General features: G+C 32.1%; 1 pseudogene; it reads left to right on the plus strand.

Annotated features, from left to right (window-relative positions):
- Window positions 1-4290: 4290 nt before the first annotated feature.
- Window positions 4291-8736, plus strand: LOC142550776 (protein ALTERED PHOSPHATE STARVATION RESPONSE 1-like; annotated as a pseudogene).
- The last annotated feature ends 241 nt before the right edge of the window (window positions 8737-8977 follow it).

The following is an 8977-nucleotide window of genomic DNA, read 5'->3' on the forward strand; positions in this document are numbered from 1 at the left end:
ACATGTATTTATTAATACTATTTAACGAAAATAAGGACATACATGTAAATTCAAACAATTTACGTTATTCATGGATGTTAATTCACTGAAGTTAAAAATAAAATTGTCACAGAAACTCATATGAAGCTGTTTCGTGGGTCGATTTTGTAAAACATGTCTCCAATCCGACCTGAATCATGAAAAAAATATTGTTTTTCACTCTGGAAATGATTGGGTCGACCCGTATTAGGATATATATCAATGAAACCATTTCACAGAAAACATACTCAAAAATTGGAGAACTATAAAATTTTGAAAAATAGTGTAAAATTCATCTTCTTCGATTTATTTTAAAATGCATTAACATTAGTTGATAAAAAATGTCGACTCGTCTTAGAGATATATCAACTTGATACCATCTTACAGAAGATTTACTCAAAAATTGGATAACTATAAAATTTTGAACAAAAACATAAACTTCATTTTTATTCTATTTATTTTAAAATTTATTAATAAATCAAACAAAAAGACATCATAAAAAATAAAGATAGAGTTCACAAAAAAAAAAACAGAGATAAATAAAACAAAAATAAATATTTTAAAAATAAGAATATAATTCATTTTTTTAAAAAAATTGAACGTAAATTTTATTATTATTCTATTTATTTTAAATTTCATTACATATATTGTTTTTTTAAAAGAAAAAACATAGAGTGTAAATTTATTTCTAACACGTGGGGACTGAAATTTATTTTTCTTTAATTTATTTTTGAATTCACTAATAGATGTGAGAACAAACCAAAAAATGTATATATTATTACTATTATTTTAAATTTTATTAAAGATATATATATTTTAAAAAAATTGAGTGCAAATTTCATTCCAAAAAATGGAAGGTAAATTTAAATTTCATTCTAAAAAATGGTAGCTAAATTTTTCATTCTAAAAAACGATAGTTAAAATTCATTTTTCTTCAATTTATTTTATAAGTCATTAATGGCTAAGAAAAAACAAACAAAAAACATATATTTATTATTGTTATCATTGTGAATTTCATTAAATATATAATTTTTTTAAAAAAATGGAGTGAAAATTTCATCATAAAAAATGGAGGCTAAATTTTATTTTTCTTCAATTTAATTTAGATTTTATTAATTAATAGATGAAAAACAAATACAGTGACATATGAATATAATTTCATGAACATAAGAACATAGATGTAAATTCACAATTTAAAGTCATATATTTAGAGTCGTAATAATAATAATAGTAGTAGCTAGTAAAAAACAAACAAAAAAAATATATTTATTATTGTTATCGTTTTGAATTTCATTAAAGATATAAGTTTTTCTAAAAATTGAAATATTACTATTATTTAAAATTTTATTAAAGATATATATTTTTAAAAAATGGAGTGCAAATGTTGTTCCAAAAAATAGAAGATAAATTTAAATGACACTATAAAAACTATATGCGAAATCCCACATCGTTAAACAACGGGAGAGATGTTGGGCATTTAAATGAGCGAGTAGCAACCCATGCGGTTTAAAGCGTAAGGCTCTCGGGCCAAAGCGGACAAAATCACAGGTGGGCTGGGCCTTGACATTTGGTATCAGAGCGACTCCACGTGGGTTTGGGATGGTGGGGCAAATCTCAGCGAGGACGCTAAGTCCCGAAAGGGGGGGTGAGAAGGCCCCTAGGCGAAATCTCAAATAGCTAAACAACGGGAGAGATGCTGGGCATTTAAATGAGCGAGTAGCAACCCCTTGTGACGCGTTTTAAAGACGTGAGGCCTTCGGGCCAAAGCAGACAATATCACAAGTGGGCTGGACCGTGACATGGTAGCTAAATTTTATTTTTCTTCAATTTATTTTAGAACTCATTAATAGCTATGAAAAACATTCCAAAAAATGGAAGATAAATTTAAATGACACTCTAAAAAATGGTAGCTAAATTTTTCATCTAAAAAATGGGAGGAGGAGCTAAATTTCATTTTTCTTCAATTTATTTTAAAAGTCATTTAATATCTATGAAAAAACTAACAAAAACATATATTTATTATTTTTATCATTTTTAAATTCATTATATATATAAGTATTTTTTTAAATGGATTGCAAATTTCATCACAAAAAATGGACGGAAAATTTTGTTTTTCTTCAATTTAGTTTAGATTCTTAATTAATAAATGAAAACAAAACAACCAAAGAGACATATATTAATGAATATTCAACTCCTATATTTATAGTGGTAATAGAGTAATAGATTCAATAATTAATAAATGAAAACAAAACAACCAAAGAGACATGTATTATTAAAATAAGGATATAGATGTAAATTCACAATTCAACTCATATATTTATAGTAGTAATAGATAGATAATAATACTTATTTAAATGTGTATTTTCTGTGTAATAGTCAAAATTAAAAACATTTTATCCTATATTTTTATAAATTAAAAAACATGATAGAAATGAAAAGATATTTTAAAAAAACAATAAATTTCTTTATAACTTTCATGTAAAGTTTTGTTCATATTTATTTTTTTTTTGAAATTATTATTTATTACAAGGCTAGCTCAGAGAGATATCTCATTAATACTATTGTTTATAATTATGATATTGATATATCGGAAATTTGATCAGACCTGAACCACCGTCAACGCCGAGTCACATATGAATCCATCTACAAAGGTGATGGGCTTAAGACTGATGCGATTAATTTCAGTGATAATTCTCATTCGAATCAGATCGCCTAAATGGGCGGAATTCGAAATACATCGATCGAACTCAAACAAATAGGGTTGTGAATAAAATGTTATCTATGTAAGACTCTCAAACTGAATTTTCCGAGATAAAGAAAGAATCTCGGGACATACATTACAATTTACAAAAGATAAGATACTATTAACATAAATATTGTATTTTAGGGAATTTATTTTATTTATTAGAGTCTTTTTCATATAGAAGACTTGTCTTGCTAGCGTTTTTGTTACACACGATAGTTAGCATTAAATTCTATAAATACCGGATATTCTCTGATATTTGAGGTATTAAGTTGTTGTTTACATGAACACTACTATTATCGCATATTTATGCTTGTTATCAGGACTGATTTAAGCATCATAGGTAGTATGTCACAAAAACTTTTGTTATCCTTTAACCTTTGTTTGTCTGCGCAAAATCAGCTCGGCTTACACCTGATTAGTTAGGCTCTGCTCGGCTCACATCATACAAGTGAGTAAAACTTGATTATTTTTGCTCACCAAACTAAACTCTAGATACGCGAAATTTTTGGTATCATTAAATATTATTTTGATTTTTTAATCGCTCTTCAAAAATCAAAACATGTTCACATTTTAATTTATGATTACAGAAAATTTTGCTTGATTTTAATTTGGTATTTATGGTATCTCTTAATGAATGTTTGACTTTGTATTTAGAGTAATAAAGTAACATCAAAACTCTTATAAGGTCGTCTCACATATCAATTTTGTAAAACAAATCTTCGACCTAATGCAACTTATAAAAAAATATAATTTTATGCGAAAATTATTGATTTTCATAATAATTATGGATCTGTCAACCCGTTTAACGAATAAAAACTCGTGAGATCGTCACACAAAATAGCATACAGAGGAATTCTAAAAATCCTCCCTTCAAAATATGTTCATTGAATTTAAACTATAATTTGTAATCAGGAAATGGTAAACATAGTCGGACAAAATACACGATATTTCTATAAATCCACGCAACTTGTGTGTTGACTACTAGTAACCATATTATGTGTGAGCATGATATGGTATGTTGCATGACTTTTTTGTTAATCGTCAATATTATTCCTATCAATTTTTGTCACTTTACTCCAAACAATTTTATAATTATCATTTTACCATTTGAAAATTTTAATACATATCGCATTTTTATTTTATAATAGCATACCATTTTTATAAAATAAAAAAATTGCATAAACCCAAGGTAAAATTATCATTAAAAAATTATAGAAACAAATAATCATAAAACGAAAATATTATGTATACAATAATAATAATAATAATATAGTTAATTAATAATATATAAACAACCAGGTTCTTGACATGCCTGCCGATGACAATATTGATAAATGACCATTCAAAGAGGGCTAATTTCGACAATATGCTTATTTAATGGGCCTCTCAGTGGGTCTCATATTATCTGTGGCTAAAACTTGTGTGAGCCGGTCTCACGGGTCGTATTTGTGAGACGTATCTCTTATTTGGGTCATCCATAAAAAGTATTATTTTTTATGCTAAGAGCATTATTTTTTATTGTGAATATGGGTAGAGTTGACCCGTTTCATAGATTAAGATCCGTGTGACGGTCTCACATGAGACCCACTCATTATTTTTTCTTCTTTATTGCATTCTTTATTTTTCTGTTAGCACAATCCTTTATTAATTTTTTATGGTTCCATCTAATTTTCAGTATTTAAACAAATTAATGACCCCTAATATTGGTTCAACGAGATTAGAATTCAGATGTATCAATAAAGATTCCCTTGATCATATGTATTTAAAAATGAGTGAGTGTCATGTGAGACCGTCTCACGGATGTTAATCTGTGAGACGGGTCAACCCTACGGATATTCACAATAAAACGTAATATTTTTTCATGGATGACCCAAATAAGAGATTCGTCTCACAAATACGACCCGTGAGACCGTCTCACACAAGTTTTTGTCTTTAAAAAATTACAGAATGTTTTGCGATTATTTAAAATTATTGAAAAGAAAACTCAATTAATTAAAGAGTTTGATTCTTCCAACCAATATTTTTTCGAGGGAAAATGTCAACACATAGTTTATGCGGTATGATTTATATAACTAAAATAGTTTATTCCCAGGACCACAATCCCCGGAATATCAAAGCATGGAAGTGGAAAATACTCAAAAAGTTGACCGCGCTAATAGCCAAGAAACCACTGTTGTTGATGGTGGTGGATCAAAACAAGAAATGCCTGGATTTACTGTTTATGTTAACAAAAGACCAACAAGTGTGGCTGAAGTTACGAAGGATCTTGACGAGCAGTTCACGGCTGCCTGTAATGCAGCTAAGGAGGTGTCTTTCATTTTGGAGGCCAGCCAGGCTCAATACTCGTCATCAACAAATTAAATGATCTCACAGGTCTAGTCGGACAGAATTCTGAAATTTTAAGTGAACCCTTTCTACAATTCTCAGTGTTGCCCTTCCCAAAATCCCTTTAATCATCCTATCTTGCGACCCTTATCCCGAATACCTAAATCAACCCCTTTGGCTTTTGAAATTCCGTAAGGTTAAACGTTTCGGTAATGGATATCAAAGCCCTTTTAGTTTTCTTGCTTGAATAATCTTCAATCAGTAACATCAAGCCTGTATGATTCAACAATCCTCGACTTCTTATTTATATTATCTCTCATTTGTTTTGCAGCATTGAAAATGTTGAATCCGGTAGTTTTATTTAGGTCAGCTTCATCTCGTTCATCGTCATCAAGATTTTTAGCCACTACTTCAAGTAACAATGAAGCCTCTGAAAGTAGCAGCAACTATTCTGGGGAATCTTGCATGTTATACGGGAGTCACCAATCCACCCTCGATAGATTTATATGCTTGGGAAAAGAAACTTTACCAAGAAGTTAGAGTATGTTCCCGAATCTGGTGATCTACGTCCTCTGTTATGGATACCATGAATGATCAATACTTCACTAAATATTGTCGAATCCTTTGATATCAAGTCAGTTAGCTGTTCTATTTGAATCCAAACAGGTTGGTGAACGCGTTCGACTAGCATTTGAAAAGAAGTGTGCACAGCTCAGGAATCAAGATATGAAGGGAGAAGACCCTTCTTTTGTAGATAAAACACGAGCTGGCATTAGAAATTTGCACACTCAAATAAAAGTTTCAACACATTCAGTTGAAGCTATCTCAAAGAGAATTGAAGCTTTAAGGGATGAAGAGCTTGAGCCTCAGATATTAGAATTAGTGCAAGGGTAAGTTCGAAAAAGAAAAAAAATTCCATTTTCTTATATCCCATAAACATTCAACGTCTTGAGTTTCTATTTAGTTATGCGTTTAAATGTAGTGATCGTTCAAAATTAAAGGTTTTTCTCCTCTTAATTATTCCTCTGGATTCTGTTGTTCTGGGAAGACGCTCCACCCAAGAAAAAGAAAAGTTTTAAGGTTTTATCTATCGTCACTAGATAGTTCTTTTAATCGAAAATTTTCAACCCTTTTAAAGTCATTGTTATTTGATTTGACTGCTTATATAGATCAGACTAATCCTTGCAGGTTAGCAAGGACGTGGGAGATGATGGCCGAATGCCATCAGCTGCAGAAACGTACACTTGATGAAGCCAAAATTTTACTAGCTGGAACGCCTTCAAAGCCTTCGAGAGCAAAAAAATATACAATAATGTCACCCTCCGAACCACACAAGCTAGCCTGTTCAGCAGCTAACCTCGAAACTGAGCTCAGAAACTGGCGATACTGCTTTAGTTCATGGATTGTTTCTCAACGATCATATGTCCATGCACTCACATCCTGGCTCCTACGTTGCACTCGAGCAGATCCTGACTCATCAAAACAACCATTCCCCCCTCAAGAATCCTTATCATCTGCCCCACCAATATTCAGAACCTGCATCCAATGGTCGAAATTACTAGATGTGGTCCATGAAGTACCCGTGCTCGATGGACTTGACTTTTTTGCAGCAGGGGTTGGCTCGTTATATGCACAACAGATGAAGGAAAATTCAGGTAAAAACTCAGGTGGATCGAGGAGGTTTCGAAGGGAGTTTTTGTGGGGGGACAAAATGGAGATGGTGGAGGCAGATCATTTTGAAGATGAAGTTATGACGACAGAAAAAATGGCTGAGGTTGCCATAAGAGTCGTGTGTGCTGGAATGTCAGTTTCTGTGAGTTCTTTAACCGAGTTTGCTGTTAGTTCTGCTGAAGGATATGCGGATTTGGTGAAGAAGTGGGAAGACTCTATGCAGATCATGAAGGGTACACGAGGGATTGCAAAATAGTTGGTTTTTGGTAGGTAGTTTAGTTAGAAACCTATGTAAATTATAAATTTTCTTGTGTAGAAGTGGAGAGGTAGATGACATTGTATCTTATACTTTATTCTGGTTTCTTAAGAGGAAAAATTTGAATTTCTGTTACATATCGGTCACATCCTCAATTTCAGTTGAATAGTTAATTAATCGCTTATCAGTAAAACTGCAGTAACCCAAAATGGCAAATGCAATTCTTGATCCAGTGACCGCGTACAGGCAGAAGAAAAAAATCCACAGCTAAAATTTGAAAAGCTACCATCTCTCGGTGGTTAAATTCTAAGTCTCTTTATGGTATGAATGCAGATCTCAAAAGTTCACATGCTATGGAAACAGGAACAAGATTAAAAGGACTTGTTTAACCTCGCAAATTGGTAAACGGTGAGTATATTTCTAGTCAGAGTGCAACCCATCATTGTCGTCTTCAAGCTCTATTTCAGAATCATCATGTCCTCCAAAGATGGACAGGAAAACTAAAATCGCAATAAGTTATCCCTTCTCCTGAGCTTCTTCTCTTCCTCTGTCTTTCCCTTCTTAGGTTTGGTCTTTGGTTTTGAACCTAAAGTCGTTGTAAAGAAGAATAATTTTACCTTAAGGCACATATGAAAGCCAAATGCAGAAAATTACATAGCATTGGCAGCCAAAGTTGAGAAAGTTCATTAAAAGAAATGCAATTCAAATTACTACTTTGATACACTTTTAATCATTGTCACAGCACTAGTGATTCATGATCCTTATAAGATGTCTTCTTTCTGAACCATCATCGGCAAAGCTATTAGGATTTAAAAAAATTGGCCATACAAATTCCAAAGATTTTTTGAAGAATGATCTCTAACCGTCAAAATTCAGGAGTCCATGAATCATCTTAGAGCAGTGTAGTCACGCAAGCAAGATCTAAATGCCAAAACTGCACTTTTAAGTACAAAATTCTATTAAATCAGGGTGGAACAGATTACTCGTTAAAGATTATTTATCCACAATTATCATGAATGGGACCAATTCCTCAAAAACTTTTTAATAAGGTTGCTTTAGTAATTTTTAAAATTAATTTTTTATGCAAGATTCGAATCCAAAATCTAAGTCTTCAATCAAGTGTTCAACTCTTACAAAACATTCTGTGGACACTCTTCAGTATAATCTCGAATGTCTTAATACATATGATGCCGTGACATGTCTTTATGTTTTGAAAGATCTAAATGCTTAATTGCAGGACCAGTAGCAACATAGGTGATGATGACTCACTCCAATATGAAGGCTTTTGCTTCGAAGAAGAAGAAAAAGACGAGGGATCTCCCTGGGGAATGGATGAAGAAGATGAACTGGCATCTAAATACCGCATCTTAAGATTTCAGCATAATTCATGAGATTAGCGTGATCCAAGAGCTAGCTTGGTTCTTAGAACCGATGATTCCTACAGGACAGGAACGATAAGATAAAAGATATTCTCTTTGAACACTTCAAGACTTCATTTTGCATTAAATTTTGAAGTCAATGTTTCAATATCAAAATAAAAACATAAAATATTGCATTAACAAGACAAAAACAGACGATATAAAAAACATAAAATGCATAGAATAAAGTTACTAGCACTCACGGGTAATGCATGAACCGTAAAAAGAACATGTCCAAGGAAAAATGCATCCAAACTCGCTGGCGTCTACAAAAAATAATGCTTTAGGCAGCATTCATAAATGGGATTTGTGCAGAAAAATGTAAACGGGCAGACATGCCGGGCACGCAGTGAGCATCCCGAAACTGGGCTTCCTCGCCACCAGCGTCAGCTTCTCACCGTCTCCTCTGTCATCCTCCATTAAATCCAAATCATGAACATGTGAACACAATTCCTAAATCTGTTGGATTTACATAGGATTGGACGGATTGTTGCAGAAGTCACTGAATAAGATTGTGGGTTTATAAAGTTTAATCCCGAGCGA

Source organism: Primulina tabacum, chromosome 7 (assembly GCF_025594145.1).
Source record: "Primulina tabacum isolate GXHZ01 chromosome 7, ASM2559414v2, whole genome shotgun sequence".
Taxonomy (NCBI): domain Eukaryota; kingdom Viridiplantae; phylum Streptophyta; class Magnoliopsida; order Lamiales; family Gesneriaceae; genus Primulina; species Primulina tabacum.